The following is a 19,393-nucleotide window of genomic DNA, read 5'->3' as shown; positions in this document are numbered from 1 at the left end:
TTTTGATTCAGACAGGCGCCTCAAATGGGTCTCAAACGTCCGGGCTGAACGGCACCCCTCATATCCAACCCAAATATAGGATGCCCAGGCGTGTCCGGGCACGCTCGCCACATCGGACCCGGCCCACTCTGGCTCATCCGACCCCACACATATTCGCCCCCGTCTGCTCGCCGGACCAAACCCTAGCCACTTCACACTTGTCTCCCTCCACTCCCTCCGCCACCTGAGTGCACCTCCGGCGATTTTTGGCCGTCTCCGGCATGGCGGGCAGCGGATTTGACTCCGACCAGTCCGAAACCATCGACTAGGGTGTCATCATGTGCGGGCTGGAGGAGGCAATGACGGTCCGCATTGCACTCCGCCGCTCCCGGGATGACAACACCTGGCTGACGGACGGATCTGCCCGGCGTACTCCGTAGTGTCGCCTCAACGGGCGCTTGGGTCCTCTGGGGCTGGATCATCGCGGTCCCGGTAGCCGGAAAATCTCTCCTATCCCATCATCGGTCGGACAAACTATGAGTCCCACCGAAAACAGGCAGCCCGCCGTGGGAAGGAGAGGATAAGGGCCACCAAGGCCCGTATCGCAGCGGAAATGGCGGCGGCGGAGGGGGCTGATGCGGTGGCACGGGCCGCCGCAGAGGAGGAAGCCATCTGCGCTCGCATTGTGAAGAAACGGCAGCGGGGGAACATGCGCGCCCTCGCCCGAGAGCAGAATCGGGCGGTCCATGCCATGACCGGACTGCCAGCGATGGAGGAGAAGGAGGATAACGGCGGCAAGGACAGCTTCGGCAGAGGAACAGGCTCGTCGGCTTCCCCGATCTCCCCGCGCTGCCGCCACCACAAAGGCAGTACCACGGCGTGCACCAGCAGGCATGAGGGACATGGGTGGTCGAGATCACGGATCGGGACACCCACAAAACCTGTGGCTTGGATCCTTCCACACCGCCAAGCTCACCGCCCGCGAGTATGATATTTGGTCGATCCCGATGCGCGGCTCCTAGGGTCGCCGTATTTTTGTGTGGGTGATCTCCCGCTGCTCGATCCGATTGAGCCGGGGATGGTGAAAGCGCGGGTGGCAAGGGTGGGCCGGGAGGCGAGGGAAAGGCTTGCCACAGAGGCCGCTGATGAGACGTACATGGCAGAGCTCCGCTGCCAGTACACCGAGCTAGTGGAGGTGGAGCGCCGTCTGTAAGAGCATCGAGTGGCGGGGGAAGGGGGGAGGTCATCGTCGTGTGAAGCAATGAGGAGGACAACGACGACAACAGAGGCGGCGGAGTAGGCAGCGGAAGTGGACGCGGCAACGACGCCGGCTTCCTCAATGAATCGAAAAATCTTCGGCGATGACTATGACGATGATGGCACATGCCCTGACATCATGGTCGGTGGCATCGGCATGAAGACGTGGATGTCGCTCACGCGTTCGGGTAGTGACTAATTTTAGTAAGTTTTAGCTACTAGTTTTAGTTACTATTTTTAGTAGTAGACCATGTTTCGGTTGATGGTAATGTGAACTATTATGGCTACGTGTCGAATTTTGGTTTAGTTTAGTTTGTTTCAATCAAATTTGTGTTGAACATGGTTGAATTTGACTTTTACTCCACTAAAGTTACAAGATTGGCTAGAAACGATCAAAATTTAGAGAAGTAAAATTAGTCCCCTATACTTTACTCGGCCGGATACTACTCTATTTTTTAGGAAATCGGCTAGAGATGCTCTAAGGAGGTACGAGTTGGTAAGGAGAATCATTGATCCAGAAAAAGTGATAGCTGCACAAGGCTAATTTTTTGTAAAGCATTTGGGGGCAATACAGATGACATAACTACTTTTTTTTTGCGAGAAAGATGACAGAACTACATAGTATTACTTAAAATGAAATTGCTGGCATAATTTAGATCATACTATATTTACCAATTGAGCTTTGTAGGTAACTTTGTTGTATTCTTTTGCCTGACTTTGAATGATAATCTATATAGTACACAATTATTGATTTTCCCTAAGTTTCTTTACATTTTTATGTGAAATAAAATTTGTTTTGTAATACTACCTCTCTCTTAGTTTACAGGGCGTGCGCGTGCCCCTAAGTCGTCAATTTGACCAACGTAATACAAGTCATATATTACAAGTCCGTTTCAGTTTCAAAATAAATGGAACCTGCACTGACCTAGTCATCCCGGAGCGGGGCCTCCGTCAGGGCGAGCCCATCTCCCCCTACTTATTCTTGATCTGTGCCGAGGGGCTGTCAGCTTTGTTGCACCATGCAGAGCAGGCTGGGCAGATTAAGGGGGTTCAGCTAGCGCCTCAGGCACCCCCCATTAGCCACCTGTTTTTTGCTGATGATTCACTGTTACTATTGGAGGCAACCCCGGCAAGCATTGCGGCTGTGAATCACATCCTGCATGTGTACGAGCGGGGTTCAGGCCAAGTCATTAATCGACACAAATCAGCGGTCCTTTTCAGTAAGAATACTTCCTCGGCCAAAAAACATGTTCTGCTAAATGCTTTAGGGCTTCGGTCTGAAAGCTTGCATGGCAAATACCTGGGTCTGCCAAGCTATGTGGGTCGTTCCCACCAGAATTGCTTTGAGTACTTGCGTGACAAAATATGGGAAATCCTAAAGGGATAGAAGATCAAGTTGCTTTCCAAAGCTGCAAAAGAGATCCTAATAAAAACCGTCATTCAAGCTGTCCCCACTTACGCGATGGCTTGTTTTGATCTTACTAAAGAGCTTTGCGAGAGTATCAGTGCCATGGTGTGCAAATTTTGGTGGTCTAACCAGGAGGAGGAACATAAGCATCATTGGATTAGTTGGGAGAGGATGTGCTTACTGAAAGACCAAGGTGGGCTCGGCTTCAGGGACTTGCATACGTTCAATATTGCCATGCTTGCTCGTCAAGTGTGGTGACTCATCCAGGCTCCAGAGTCCCTCTGTGCACAAATTTTGAAGGCAAAGTACTTCCCCGATTGCGATATTCTGGATGCTTCGGCTAAACCTGGGATGAGTTATGTGTGGCGTAGTATCTTACAGGGTCTGGAGGTTGTCAAGGCCGGGATGATTTGGAGGGTTGGATCGGGAGAGAACATTCACATATGGTCCGACCCGTGGTTACCGTCTAATGACACGAGGAGGCCCAGTACTTTGCAGAGCGCTCACTTGCTAACGAGAGTGTCTGAACTCATTGACCCATTGACAAACCGATGGGATCAACAGCTAGTCTCACAAACCTTCACGCCGGCCGATGCACGTACAGTCCTGGCTATTCCCATCTGCGACCAATATGAGGATTTTGTGGCTTGGCACTTTGATAAGAGAGGTATATTTTCCGTTCGTTCTGCATACCGGGTGTATACGGACCTGAAGCTGCAGCGGAGCACCAGGCAAAGAGGCGAGAATATTGCTGGAAGTCAGTATACGGCAAGGTTTTGGAACAAACTATGGCGACTCCGATGCCCAGCACGTGTGCATCATTTTCTGTGGCGCCTGGCCCAGAATAGTCACCCGCTATTCCGCAACGTTGAACGGTTAGGAGTTGAGCTTGATACATCCTGCATACTATGTGGCCGATTTGCGGAGGACGGAGGGCATCTATTCTTACGATGCAAGGAAGTGAAGAAGGTGTGGAGGGAATGTGGTCTTGATCATATCAGAACGGATCTCCTGGCTATGCATTCCCCCAAGCCATGTTGGAGGTTATCTTTAAACTTCCTGATGATCTGCTACTGAGAGTGATCAGCCTCCTGTGGTCATGGTGGTCTCAAAGGAATAAAGCTAATCATAAAAAACAGAGGTTAACGCCGGAAGCTTTCGGTGCAAAGGTGCGTCATAATGTGGCTGAATGGACTGAATTCCTCGGGAAGAAGAACCAAGGCTCGCCTACGCCGTCAGCCCGCTGGAACCCCCCGCCTGCTGACTATGTTAAGATCAACTTCGACGCGTCATTTCATGTGGATACAGGGTCAGCGAGCTGGGGCGCCATTGCCCGAGACTCTGATGGTGAGATGGTTTTAGCTGCGGCAGGGGGTTTACAACATATGCAGGATGCCATGCACGCGGAAGCTGCTGCATTGCTTAAGGCAATCGAGGTTGCTGTACATGTTGGAATGGGGAGGGTGATTTTCCAGACTGATTGCCTCCCGTTGCAACAAGCAACTGCATTCTTGATGTTAGACCGCAACCCCCTTGGTGTCCTGTTTAGAGAAGCTAAGGTCCAGATGCAACAAGAGTTCATAGCTGCCTCTGTAGTTTTCCAGCCAAGAGAGTGTAACAAGCCAGCGCATGTGCCGGCTGCCTCTGTCAATCGGAACATACCAAATGGCCAGTCTATTTGGCTTTCAGAGTTCTCCGTCGATGTAACCCGTGCTATGGCCGCCGATTTGGTCGGTCCACCGTAATTTTGGAATGCAAGGTGTTCCAGTTTCAATTTTTTTTTACCAATATAAACTTCAAATGTTCTATTTTCAAACCGTATAATTTTTGTGTTATATAGTTTATATTAAGGTGATAAAATTGGCAACCTAGGTATACGTGTAGGACTTATAAATTGAAACGGAGGTAGTAGCAAAACTACCTTTTTTTCTTGGATAGTAAAGTTATTGGTATATACTGAGATTGTATTTTCTCTTTTTTATATTGCTGGCTTATTAAAAAAATTAGAACGGATACAGCAATAAGGAAGAGCTTCATTCACAATAATAGAAGATAAAACGGGCTTTGCTTCTCGTACTTGGTAGAAAGCTCGGCTCAGCTCAGCGGAGTGCAGGGAAGCTTGTGATGTGATCGCTAGAGGTTGAGTACATGCACACGGATGCAGTGGCGGAGCCAGGATTCGAGTATAGGAGGGGCCGAATACATATATTGATCGAATCTTGTTGATAATTACTAGTTGCTTCTACTAAAATTGTTGATCGTTAGGGGGGCCAGGCCCCTGCTCGTCCCCCTGACTCCGGCCCTACACGGGTGTCCACACGACTCATTATGCTTGCGTTGCTGTTAGTATTTAGTTGTATATATCCAATGTTTTAGGCGCTCTCGGTCGGATATGACTGAGCAGTAAATGCTCTGATAATTGACTTTCACACAAACCTGATTAATTAGGTCCACTACTATGCAGACGACTTGATGTGGATAAACTGTGGACTATGGAGGATTGAACGGTGAAACCTAGTTTTGCCCTACACATGAACGGCTCGATTTGCTGCATCGTGTGAAAATCGTCCAGATTTTGTGGTGTGTGTAGCAGCGTTCTATTCTATAAGCCGTTGAGCTAACAAGGGGGCAACTTAAGCCATAATGTCCGCTTTCACCCCTTTGCCAGCCGGTGTGCGTGGGTGCTCACGGACAAACGACAGATTAGGGCGCTGTCGCACTCGGGAGCTACTACACATTTTGCTGCAGCATTTTGGCGTGAAACAGCCGGAATTTCTTCCGATTTCTACCTTGGCCGCACAAGAATTTGATTTAGTTTACATGTAGATGTAGTACTCCCAAAGAACCACTTGACACCCCAATAGCGAATAGCTGCCGATTCTCGTTCCAGAGTAGCGGAGTAGAGTACCTTCCAACCAGCAATTGATCTAATCCTTCCAAACGAGGATTATCTTAAGTCCAGATCAAACCGTCACACACATGCGTCTGCATCACAGCCAATATATATACAAGTATAATTGTGTTAAAAAACAACTCTCAGATTGGAATCTCTCCACCAACGTGAATCGTCAAGCCATTGGTTAATCAAATCACGGCAATTTATGAAGTACTACTACTAGTACTGTTTTGGGGCGCCAAGACACGTCTTTTTTCTTTCTAAAATATGCACAAGCATATGTATCATATATGCCTTTTGACCATTACTATCAGTTCTTGTGATTGGCCTCGTAATGGCTGAGACACGCCTTTCCTTCTCTCCGGATCTCAAGACTCGCTGCAGCTAATCCTTGCAGTTTCATCACCGGGCAAAACCCATGGCCGGTAAACCAAGGAGAGAAGCAGCACCGGTTCAACGTGGACCCAGCCTGCGCGCATTAAACAAGCGGCCGCGTATCACGGGCAGAGGCACGCGGCACCAACGCTGCAGGTAGAATGAACCCACGGCTACCCGCTTGCATCACAGCTAATAATGCACTTTCTCCGTTCGAAAATAAGTGACTTGACTTTGTATTTTTTTAGGGGGCTCGACTTTGTACTACTAACAGTTACTTATTTTAGGACAGATAGAGTAATAATGTACTCTCTTTATTCTTTTATAAAAGGCCATTATGAAAAATACATTTTACATAATCAAATGTTCTGTAGGATGGAGGGAGTAATAATGTACTCTCTTTATTCCTTTATATACAAGTCTAGACGACTTGTGCCATGCAACGCAGTTCTCTATCGGTCTGTGAACGGTTCAAACACATTTTTTCTCGCAAACTGGAATCAAATGTTAGGTGTTTTACGGGACTCCGGACAACAGACACATAGTACTCCGGCACCTCTGGCCCACCCAAAAGGCAGGCAGAGCCCGTGGCGGCCTACCCTGTTTCCGTGGCAAAATCTCCACTCTCTTCTTTCAACCCGTCATGCCCCACCTAATTCTCGTCCTTTTCTCCTGATCTCTTCTTCTCTCCTCCCGCCGCTGCATGGAACTAGAGGAGAGCCTGCCGGAGATGGTGGACGTGGTGGAGGTGCTGGAGGATCCATGCATCACGCTCGCTCGAAAGATCAACTCGGCGACGCGGCAAAATCGCGGCGTCAAAGTGGAAGCCGTAAATAAGGAGTCGCTCAAGAAGCGGGCCGCCCACGGAGGGCGTGCTGGTCGCTAAAGACATGGAGGTCGTGGCCGAGGTGCACCGAGCGTGTCGCCCACCGTACAGAAGCCGCCATGGCCAGAGCATTAGAAGGCTCCGTACTTCTACGCTGCGGCGCAGCTGGGTAGGCATGCCCCGGCATCCGCCACCGTGTCGTTCATCGTCGATGTTAACGTTGCGCCGCTGCTCTTCTCAGAGTCTTCTTCATCATAGCTTGTCCGGACGGGGAGCAGATAGGTGCCCGCACGCTGTTCGCGTCTATGCCTAAAGCGGGGGAGCTGGCGTACGATGGGGACCGAGAGATGATGGGCATCATTCACGATGAAGGCAGAGGAGGAGGTGCCTATGAGGACGGGCATGTGGAAGGCTTGGATACCACCCGATCCCGCAACTACACCCACACCGGCATGCAGCAGGCCAACACCCAGACGAGCACACAGCAGCCGGATTGCACCCCAGACAGGATGAGGAGGAGGAGGAGGAGGAGGAGGAGGAAGACGATGGCTAGGACGATGATCCAGATGATCTTGCCGGCGATCCGAAGAAGAAGGGTAGAGGAGAAAGCTTCAACGTGCGGGAGGACGAGCTGTTGTGCGATTCATGGTTGGCCACTAGCCTCGATCTGATCCATGGCACGGAGCAAAAGAGCACACCATTTTGGAACAACATTCACATGTGGTTCCATGAACACAAGCATTTCGCGTCCTACTCTGATGCGGCCATCCGCAACCATGAATCAAAGTTCCTCAACCATCGATGGTACACAATCCAAGAGGCCGTCTCAAAGTATTGCGACCACTTGAGGCATCTCATTGCACGGTGGCCTAGGATGTGCAAATCCATGAGCAAGTAAGTTCATTTGGCCGGATATGCATAGTTTTGTTGATCACTAGCTGGATATGCGTTGTATTGTTGATCACTAGCCAAATATGCATAGTATTGTTGATCACTAGCCGAATATGCATTGTATTGTTGATCACTAGCCGGATATACATAGTTTTGTAGCCGGATATGCATAGTTTTTGTTGATCACTAGCCGCATATATATGCATAGGTCTTGACAAAGTTTTATTTTGTAGTGATCTTGTGCGTGTACGGTGTTCAAGAATTTGGAGAAGAAAAACTTCAGCATCATGCATTGTTGGTTGCAGTTGATGAAGGAAATATGCGCTAGAGCCAATAATAAAGTTGTTATTTATATTTCCTTATATCATGATAAATTTTTATTATTCATGCTAGAGTTGTATTAACCGGAAACTTAGTACATGTGTGAGTACATAGACAAACAGAGTGTCACTAGTATGACTCTACTTGACTAGCAAGTTGAATCAAAGATGGTTAAATTTCCTAGCCATAGACATGAGTTGTCATTTGATTAACAGGATCACATCATTAGAGAATGATGTGATTGACTTGATGTTGGGGAACGTAGTAATTTCAAAAAATTTCCTACGCACACGCAAGATCATGGTGATGCATAGCAACGAGAGGGGAGAGTGTTGTCAACGTACCCTTGTAGACCGGAAGCGGAAGCATTAGCACAACACGGTTGATGTAGTCGTACGACTTCACGGCCCGACCGATCACGCACCGAAACTACGGCACCTTCGAGTTCTAGCACACGTTCAGCTCGATGACGATCCCCGGATTCCGATCCAGCAAAGTGTCGGGGAAGAGTTCCGTCAGCACGACGGCGTGGTGACGATCTTGATGTTCTACCGTCGCAGGGCTTCGCCTAAGCACCGCTACAATATTATCGAGGATTATGGTGGAGGGGGGCACCGCACGCGGCTAAGAGAACGATCACGAAGATCAACTTGTGTGTCTAGAGGTGCCCCCCCTGCCCCTGTATATAAAGGATCAAGGGGGAGAGGCCGGCCGGCCCTTGGGGCGCGCCAAGGAGGGGGGAGTCCTCCTCCTAGTAGGAGCAGGACTCCCCTTTCCTAGTCCAACTAGGAAGAGAGAAGGGGGAAGGAAAGAGAGGGAGAGGGAGAGGGAAAGAGGGGCCGCGCCCCCCTCCCCTAGTCCAATTCGGACTCCCCATGGGAGGGGCACGCCACCTCCTGGGCTGCTGCCCTCTCTCTCCCCTCAGGCCCACTAAGGCCCAATACTTCCCCGGGGGTTCCGGTAACCCTTCCGGCACTCCGGTTTTCTCCGAAATCACCCGAAACACTTCCGGTGTCCGAATATAGCCGTTCAATATATCGATCTTTATGTCTCGACCATTTCGAGACTCCTCGTCATGTCCGTGATCATATCCGGGACTCCGAACAACCTTCAGTACATCAAAATATATAAACTCATAATGAAACTGTCATCGTAGCGTTAAGCATGCGGACCCTACGGGTTCGAGAACAATGTAGACATGACCAAGACACGTCTCCGGTCAATAACCAATAGCGGAACCTGGATGCTCATATTGGCTCCTACATATTCGACGAAGATCTTTTATCGGTCAGACCGCATAACAACACACGTTGTTCCCTTTGTCATCGGTATGTTACTTGCCCGAGATTTGATCGTCGGTATCTCAATACCTAGTTCAATCTCGTTACCGGCAAGTCTCTTTACTCATTCCGTAATACATCATTCCGCAGCTAACTTATTAGTTGCAATGCTTGCAAGGCTTATGTGATGTGCATTACCGAGAGGGCCCAGAGATACCTCTCCGACAATCGGAGTGACAAATCCTAATCTCGAAATACGCCAACCCAACAAGTACCTTCGGAGACACCTGTAGAGCACCTTTATAATCACCCAGTTACGTTGTGACGTTTGGTAGCACACAAAGTGTTCCTTCGGTAAACGGGAGTTGCATAATTTCATAGTCATAGGAACATGTATAAGTTATGAAGAAAGCAATAGCAACAAACTAAACGATCAAGTGCTAAGCTAACGAAATGGGTCAAGTCAATCACATCATTCTCCTAATGATGTGATCCCGTTAATAAAATGACAACTCATGTCTATGGTTAGGAAACTTAACCATCTTTGATCAATGAGCTTGTCAAGTAGAGGCATACTAGTGACACTATGTTTGTCTATGTATTCACACATGTATTATGTTTCCGGTTAATACAATTCTAGCATGAATAATAAACATTTATCATGATATAAGGAAATAAATAATAACTTTATTATTGCCTCTAGGGCATATTTCCTTCAGTCTCCCACTTGCACTAGAGTCAGTAATCTAGATTACACAGTAATGATTCTAACACCCATGGAGCCTTGGTGCTGATCATGTTTTGCTCATGGAAGAGGCTTAGTCAGCGGGTCTGCAATATTCAGATCCGTATGTATCTTGCAAATTTCTATGTCTCCCACTTGGACTAAATCCCGAATGGAATTGAAGCGTCTCTTGATGTGCTTGGTTCTCTTGTGAAATCTGGATTCCTTTGCCAAGGCAATTGCACCAGTATTGTCACAAAAGATTTTCATTCGACCCGATGCACTAGGTATGACACCTAGATCGTATATGAACTCCTTCATCCAGACTCCTTCATTTGCTGCTTCCGAAGCAGCTATGTACTCTGCTTCACATGTAGATCCCGCCACGACGCTTTGTTTTGAACTGCACCAACTGACAGCTCCTCCGTTTAGTAAAAATACGTATCCGATTTACGATTTAGAATCGTCCGGATCAGTGTCAAAGCTTGCATCAACGTAACCATTTACGATGAGCTCTTTGTCACCTCCATATACGAGAAACATATCCTTAGTCCTTTTCAGGTATTTCAGGATGTTCTTGACCGCTGTCCAGTGATCCACTCCTGGATTACTTTGGTACCTCCCTACTAGACTTATAGCAAGGCATACATCAGGTCTGGTACACAGCATTGCATACATGATAGAGCCTATGGCTGAAGCATAGGGAACATCTTTCATTTTCTCTCTATCTTCTGCGGTGGTCGGACATTGAGTCTTACTCAACTTCACACCTTGTAACACATGCAAGAACCCTTTCTTTGCTTGATCCATTTTGAACTTCTTCAAAACCTTGTCAAGGTATGTGCTTTGTGAAAGTCCAATTAAGCGTCTTGATCTATCTCTATAGATCTTAATGCCCAATATGTAAGCAGCTTCACCGAGGTCTTTCATTGAAAAACTCTTATTCAAGTATCCCTTTATGCTATTCAGAAATTCTATATTATTTCCAATCAATAATATGTCATCCACATATAATATCAGAAATGCTACAGAGCTCCCACTCACTTTCTTGTAAATACAGGCTTCTCCAAAAGTCTGTACAAAACCAAATGCTTTGATCACACTATCAAAGCGTTTATTCCAACTCCGAGAGGCTTGCACCAGTCCATAAATGGATCGCTGGAGCTTGCACACTTTGTTAGCTCCCTTTGGATCGACAAAACCTCCTGGTTGCATCATATACAATTCTTCTTCCAGAAATCCATTCAGGAATGCAGTTTTGACATCCATTTGCCAAATTTCATAATCATAAAATGCGGCAATTGCTAATGATTCAGACAGACTTAAGCATCGCTACGGGTGAGAAGGTCTCATCGTAGTCAATCCCTTGAACTTGTCGAAAACCTTTTGCAACAAGTCGAGCTTTATAGACAGTAACATTACCGTCAGCGTCAGTCTTCTTCTTGAAGATCCATTTATTCTCAATTGCTTGCTGATCAACGGGCAAGTCAACCAAAGTCCACACTTTGTTCTCATACATGGATCCCATCTCAGATTTCATGGCTTCTAGCCATTTTGCGGAATCTGGGCTCACCATCGCTTCTTCATAGTTCGTAGGTTCATCATGATCTAGTAGCATGACTTCCAGAACAGGATTACCGTACCACTCTGGTGCGGATCTTACTCTGGTTGATCTACGAAGTTCGGTAGTAACTTGATCTGAAGTTTCATGATCATTATCATTATCTTCCCCACTAATTGGTGTGGGTGTCACAGAAACCGGTTTCTATGATGTACTACTTTCCAATAACAGAGCAGGTACAGTTACCTCATCAAGTTCTACTTTTCTCCCACTCACTTCTCTCGAGAGAAACTCCTTCTCTAGAAAAACTCCGAATTTAGCAACAAAAGTCTTGCCTTCGGATCTGTGATAGAAGGTGTACCCAACAGTCTCCTTTGGGTATCCTATGAAGACACATTTCTCCGATTTGGGTTCAAGCTTATCAGGTTGAAGCTTTTTCACATAAGCATCGCAACCCCAAACTTTCAGAAACGACAACTTTGGTTTCTTGCCAAACCACAGTTCATAAGGCGTCATCTCAACGGATTTTGATGGTGTCCTATTTAACATGAATGCAGCCGTCTCTAAAGCATAACCCCAAAACGATAATGGTAAATCAGTAAGAGACATCATAGATCGCACCATATCTAATAAAGTACGATTACAACGTTCGGACACACCATTACGCTGTGGTGTTCCGGGTGGCGTGAGTTGCGAAACTATTCCGCATTGTTTCAAATGTAGACCAAACTTGTAACTCAAATATTCTCCTCCATGATCAGATCGTAGAAAATTTATTTTCTTGTTATGATGATTTTCAACTTCATTCTGAAATTCTTTAAACTTTTCAAATGTTTCAGACTTATGTTTCATTAAGTAGATATACCCATATCTGCTTAAATCATCTGTGAAGGTGAGAAAATAACGATATACGCCACGAGCCTCAACATTCATTGGACCACATACATCTGTATGTATGATTTCCAACAAATCCGTTGCTCACTCCATAGTAACGGAGAACGGCGTTTTAGTCATCTTACCCATGAGGCATGGTTCGCAAGTACCAAGTGATTCATAATCAAGTGGTTCCAAAAGTCCATCAGTATGGAGTTTCTTCATGCGCTTTACACCGATATGACCTAAACGACAGTGCCACAAATAAGTTGCACTATCATTATCAACTCTGCATCTTTTGATTTCAACATTATGAATATGTGTATCACTACTATCGAGATTCATCAAAAATAGACCACTCTTCAAGGGTGCATGACCATAAAAGATATTACTCATATAAATAGAACGACCATTATTCTCTGATTTAAATGAATAACCGTCTCGCATCAAACAAGATCCAGATATAATGTTCATGCTCAACGCTGGCACCAAATAACAATTATTTAGGTCTAATACTAATCCCGAAGGTAGATTTAGAGGTAGCGTGCCGACCGCGATCACATCGACTTTGGAACCATTTCCCACGCGCATCGTCACCTCGTCCTTAGCCAATCTTCGCTTGATCCGTAGCCCCTGTTTCGAGTTGCAAATGTTAGCAACAGAACCAATATCAAATACCCAGGTGCTACTGCGAGCATTAGTAAGGTACACATCAATAACATGTATATCACATATACCTTTGTTCACTTTGCCATCCTTCTTATCCGTCAAATACTTGGGGCAGTTCCGCTTCCAGTGACCAGTCTGCTTGCAGTAGAAGCACTCAGTCTCAGGCTTAGGTCCAGACTTGGGTTTCTTCTCCTGAGCATCAACTTGTTTGCTGTTCTTCTTGAAGTTCCCTTTCTTCTTCCCTTTGCCCTTTTTCTTGAAACTGGTGGTCTTATTGACCATCAACACTTGATGCTCCTTCTTGATTTCTACCTCCGCGGCTTTTAGCATTGCGAAGAGCTAAGGAATAGTCTTATTCATCCCTTGCATATTATAGTTCATCACGAAGCTTTTGTAGCTTGGTGGCAGTGATTGAAGAACTCTGTCAATGACACTATCAACAGGAAGATTAACCCCCAGTTGAGTCAAGTGATTATGATACCCAGACATTTTGAGTATATGTTCACTGACAGAACTATTCTCCTCCATCTTGCAGCTATAGAACTTATTGGAGACTTCATATCTCTCAATCCGGGCATTTGCTTGAAATATTAACTTCAACTCCTGGAACATCTCATATGCTCTATGACGTTCAAAACGTCGTTGAAGACCCGGTTCTAAGCCATAAATCATGGCACATTGAACTATCGAGTAGTCATCAGCTTTGCTCTGCCAGACGTTCATAACATCTGGTGTTGCTCCTGCAGCAGGCTTGGCACTTAGCGGTGCTTCCAGGACGTAATTCTTCTGTGCAGCAATGATGATAATCCTCAAGTTACGGACCCAGTCCGTGTAATTGCTACCATCATCTTTCAACTTTGCTTTCTCAAGGAACGCATTAAAATTCAACGGAACAACAGCACGAGCCATCTATCTACAATCAAACATAGACAAGCAAGATACTATGAGGTACTAAGTTCATGATAAATTTAAGTTCAATTAATCATATTACTTAAGAACTCCCACTTAGAAAGATATCCCTCTAATCCTCTAAGTGATCACGTGATCCAAATCAACTAAACCATGTCCGATCATCACGTGAGATGGAGTAGTATCAATGGTGAACATCAATATGTTGATCATATCTACTATATGATTCACGCTCGACCTTTCGGTCTCCGTGTTCCGAGGCCATATCTGTTATATGCTAGGCTTGTCAAGTTAAACCTGAGTATTCCGCGTGTGCAACTGTTTTGCACCCGTTGTATTTGAACGTAGAGCCTATCACACCCGATCATCACGTGGTGTCTCGGCACGAAGAACTTTTGCAATATTGCATACTCAGGGAGAACAATTATACTTTGATAATTTAGTGAGGGATCATCTTATAATGCTACCGTCAATCAAAGCAAGATAAGATGCATAAAAGATAAACATCACATGCAATCAATATAAGTGATATGATATGGCCATCATCATCTTGTGCTTGTGATCTCCATCTTTGAAGCACCGTCATGATCACCATCGTCACCGGTGCGATACCTTGATCACCATCGTAGCATCGTTGTCGTCTCGCCAATCTTATGCTTCCACGACTATCGCTACCGCTTAGTGATAAAGTAAAGCATTACAACGCAATTGCATTGCATACAATAAAGCGACCACCATATGGCTCCTGCCAGTTGCCGATAATTCGGTTACAAAACATGATCATCTCATACAATAAAATTTAGCATCATGTCTTGACCATATCACATCACAACATGCCCTGCAAAAACAAGTTAGACGTCCTCTACTTTGTTGTTGCAAGTTTTACGTGGCTGCTACAGGCTTAGCAAGAACCATTCCTACCTACGCATCAAAACCACAGCGATAGTTTGTCAAGTTGGTGCTGTTTTAACCTTCGCAAGGACCGGGCGTAGCCACACTTGGTTCAACTAAAGTTGGAGAAACTGACACCCGCCAGCCACCTGTGTGCAAAGCACGTCGGTAGAACCAGTCTCGCGTAAGCGTACGCGTAATGTCGGTCCGGGCCGCCTCATCCAACAATACCGCCGAACCAAAGTATGACATGCTGGTAAGCAGTATGACTTATATCGCCCACAACTCACTTGTGTTCTACTCGTGCAAAACATCAACGCATAAAACCTAGGCTCGGATGCCACTGTTGGGGAACGTAGTAATTTCAAAAAAATTCCTATGCACACGCAAGATCATGGTGATGCATAGCAACGAGAGGGGAGAGTGTTGTCTACGTACCCTTGTAGACCGGAAGCGGAAGCGTTAGCACAACGCGGTTGATGTAGTCGTACGTCTTCACGGCCCGACCGATCAAGCACCGAAACTACGGAACCTCCGAGTTCTAGCACACGTTCAGCTCGATGACGATCCCCAGATTCCGATCCAGCAAAGTGTCGGGGAAGAGTTCCATCAGCACGACGGCGTGGTGACGATCTTGATGTTCTACCGTCCCAGGGCTTCGCTTAAGCACCGCTACAATATTGAGGATTATGGTGGAGGGGGACACCGCACACGGCTAAGAGAACGATCACGAAGATCAACTTGTGTGTCCAGAGGTGCCCCCTGCCCATGTATATAAAGGAGCAAGGGGGAGAGGCCGGCCGGCCCTTGGGGCGCGCCAAGGAGGGGGGAGTCCTCCTCCTAGTAGGAGTAGGACTCCCCTTTCCTAGTCCAACTAGGAAGAGAGAAGGGGAAGGAAAGAGAGGGAGAGGGAGAGGGAAAGAGGGGCCGCGCCCCCCTCCCCTAGTCCAATTCAGACTCCCCATGGGAGGGGGCGTGCCACCTCCTGGGCTACTGCCCTCTCTCTCCCCTCAGGCCCACTAAGGCCCAATACTTCCCCAGGGGGTTCCGGTAACCCTTCTGGCACTCCAGTTTTCTCCGAAATCACCCGAAACACTTCCAGTGTCCGAATATAGCCGTCCAATATATCGATCTTCATGTCTCGACCATTTCGAGACTCCTCGTCATGTCCGTGATCATATCCGGGACTGCGAACAACCTTCGGTACATCAAAATATATAAACTCATAATGAAACTGTCATTGTAACGTTAAGCGTGCGGACCCTACGGGTTCGAGAACAATGTAGACATGACCGAGACACGTCTCCGGTCAATAACCAATAGCGGAACCTGGATGCTCATATTGGCTCCTACATATTCTACGAAGATCTTTTATCGGTCAGACCGCATAACAACATACGTTGTTCCCTTTGTCATCGGTATGTTACTTGCCCAAGATTTGATCGTCGGTATCTCAATACCTAGTTCAATCTCGTTACCGGCAAGTCTCTTTACTCGTTCCGTAATACATCATTCCGCAGCTAACTTATTAGTTGCAATGCTTGCAAGGCTTATGTGATGTGCATTACCGAGAGGGCCCAGAGATACCTCTCTGACAATCGGAGTGAAAAATCCTAATCTCGAAATACGCCAACCCAACAAGTACCTTCGGAGACACCTGTAGAGCACCTTTATAATCACCTAGTTACGTTGTGACGTTTGGTAGCACACAAAGTGTTCCGCCGGTAAACGGGAGTTGCATAATCTCATAGTCATAGGAACATGTATAAGTTATGAAGAAAGCAATAGCAACAAACTAAACGATCAAGTGCTAAGCTAACGAAATGGGTCAAGTCAATCACATCATTCTCCTAATGATGTGATCCCGTTAATCAAATGACAACTCATGTCTACGGTTAGGAAACTTAACCATCTTCGATCAACGAGCTAGTCAAGTAGAGGCATACTAGTGACACTATGTTTGTCTATGTATTCACACATGTATTATGTTTCCGGTTAATACAATTCTAGCATGAATAATAAACATTTATCATGATATAAGGAAATAAATAATAACTTTATTATTGCCTCTAGGGCATATTTCCTTCACTTGACTCATTCGATTAGCTTAGCACTTGATCGTTTAGTTTATTGCTATTGCTTTCTTCATGACTTACACATGTTCCTATGACTATGATATTATGCAACTCCCGAATACCGAAGGAACACTTAGTGTGCTATCAAACGTCACAACATAACTGGGTGATTATAAATATGCTCTACAGGTGTCTCCGATGGTGTTTGTTGAGTTGGCATAGATCGAGATTAGGATTTGTCACTCGGAGTATCGGAGAGGTATCTCTGGGCCCTCTCGGTAATGCACATCACTATAAGCCTTGCAAGCAATGTGACTAATGAGTTAGTTGCGAGATGATGCATTACGAAACAAATAAAGAGACTTGCCCATAACGAGATTGAACTAGGTATTGAGATACCGACGATCGAATCTCGGGCAAGTAACATACCGATGACAAAGGGAAGAACGTATGTTGTTATGCGCTTTGACCGATAAAGATCTTCGTAGAATATGTAGGAACCAATATGAGCATCCAGGTTCCGCTATTGATTATTGACCGGAGATGAGTGTCGGTCATGTCTACATAGTTCTCAAACCCGTAGGGTCCACACGCTTAACGTTCTGCGACGATTGGTATTATGAGTTTATGTGTTTTGATGTACCGAATGTTGTTCAGAGTCCCGGATGTGATCACGGACATGACGAGGAGTCTCGAAATGGTTGAGACATAAAGATTGCTATATTGGATGACTATGTTTGGACTTCGGAATGGTTCCGGGTGAGTTCGGGCAATTACCGGAGTACCGGGGGGTTACCGGAACCCCCCGGGAAGTATAATGGGCCATATGGGCCTTAGTGGAGAGAGAGAGAGAGATGGGCGGCCAGGGCAGGTCGCGCCCCCTCCCCCTTGTGTCCGAATTGGACTAGGGAAGGGGGAGGGGGCGGCGCCTCCCTTTCCTTCTTCCTCTCTCCTCCTTCCTTCCTCTCCTAGTCCAACTAGGGAAGGGGGGAATCCTACTCCCGGTGGGAGTCCTACTCCCCTTGGGGGGCGCCAAGAGAGGGCCGGCCTTCCCCTTCCTCCACTCCTTTATATACGGGGAGGGGGGCACCCCTTAGACACACAAGTTGACAGTTGTCTTAGCCGTATGCGATGCCCCCTCCACAGTTTCCACCTCGGTCATATCGTTGTAGTGCTTAGGCGAAGCCCTGCGTCGGTAACTTCATCATCACCGTCATCACGCCGTTGTGCTGATGAAGCTCTCCCTCGACACTTAGCTGGATCGAGAGTTCGTGGGACATCACCGAGCCGAACGTGTGCAGATCGCGGAGGTGCCGTACTTTTGGTACTAGGATCAGTCGGATCGTGAAGACGTACAACTACATCAACCGCGTTATCATAACGCTTCCGCTTGCGGTCTACGAGGGTATGTAGACAACACTCTCCCCTCTCGTTGCTATTCATCACCTAGATGGATCTTGCGTGTGCGTAGGAAATTTTTGAAATTACTGCGTTCCCCAATAGTGGTATCCGAGCCAGGTCTATGCGCAGATGTTATATGCACGAGTAGAACACAAAGAGTTATAGGCGATAATATTCATACTGCTTACCAGCATGTCATACTTTGATTCGGCGGTATTGCGCGGCCCGGACCAACATTACACGTACGCTTACGCAAGACTGGTTCTACCGACGTGCTTCACACACAGGTGGCTGGCGGGTGTCAGTTTCTCCAACTTTAGTTGAATCGAGTGTGACTACGCCCGGTCCTTGTTGAAGGTTAAAACAACACACTTGACGAAAAATCGTTGTGCTTTTGATGCGTAGGTAAGAACAGTTCATGATCAGTCTGTAGCAGCCACGTAAAACTTGCAACAACAAAGTAGAGGACGTCTAACTTGTTTTTGCAGGGCATGTTGTGATGTTATATGGTCAAGACATGATGCTAAATTTTATTGTATGAGATGATCATGTTTTGTAGCAGAGTTATCGGAAACTGGCAGGAGCCATATGGTTGTCGCTGTTGACACACGAACACATCACGTGTACCCTCGACGCCGGAGGTGATGCACCGCAGCTCACGTCAAAGGAGACCCGACCGACAGCGCGATACGCAAGACAGTCGGCGGGCGCTTTTGCAGACCCGAAACCCCGCGCACACAAGAGGGACCCCGTCAGGGAGTGCGGCGGCAATGGGCTGCCCTAGGTTGATTCTCTCGCCCCTAGAGCCTCGGGATTCGTAGCTCTGAAACTCGAGGAACAACGAAGAACGAGAGAGAAAAACGGTGAAGAGATAAAACGTAGATGAAAAAAGTAGTATATTGATTTGTTCGATTGTGTGTTGTTCCAATCGGCCGTCACCCCCAACGTATATATAAGAGGCGGCTGGACTTCCCGTACAAGCAAAGGATTTATCTAGGCTTTCCTTAAAAGAAAATTACATCAATTCACGTCCAAAACCCTAGTGAAATTCGGACTG

At 46.7% G+C, this 19,393-nt stretch overlaps 1 pseudogene; it reads left to right on the top strand.

Annotated features, from left to right (window-relative positions):
• The first annotated feature begins 592 nt into the window (after positions 1–592).
• Positions 593–4,389, top strand: LOC119357426 (annotated as a pseudogene).
• Positions 4,390–19,393: the final 15,004 nt, after the last annotated feature.

This window comes from Triticum dicoccoides, chromosome 2A, assembly GCF_002162155.2.
Source record: "Triticum dicoccoides isolate Atlit2015 ecotype Zavitan chromosome 2A, WEW_v2.0, whole genome shotgun sequence".
NCBI lineage: Eukaryota > Viridiplantae > Streptophyta > Magnoliopsida > Poales > Poaceae > Triticum > Triticum dicoccoides.
Note: the sequence above shows the minus strand (reverse complement) of the source record. Positions and strands in the feature narration are given on the sequence as shown.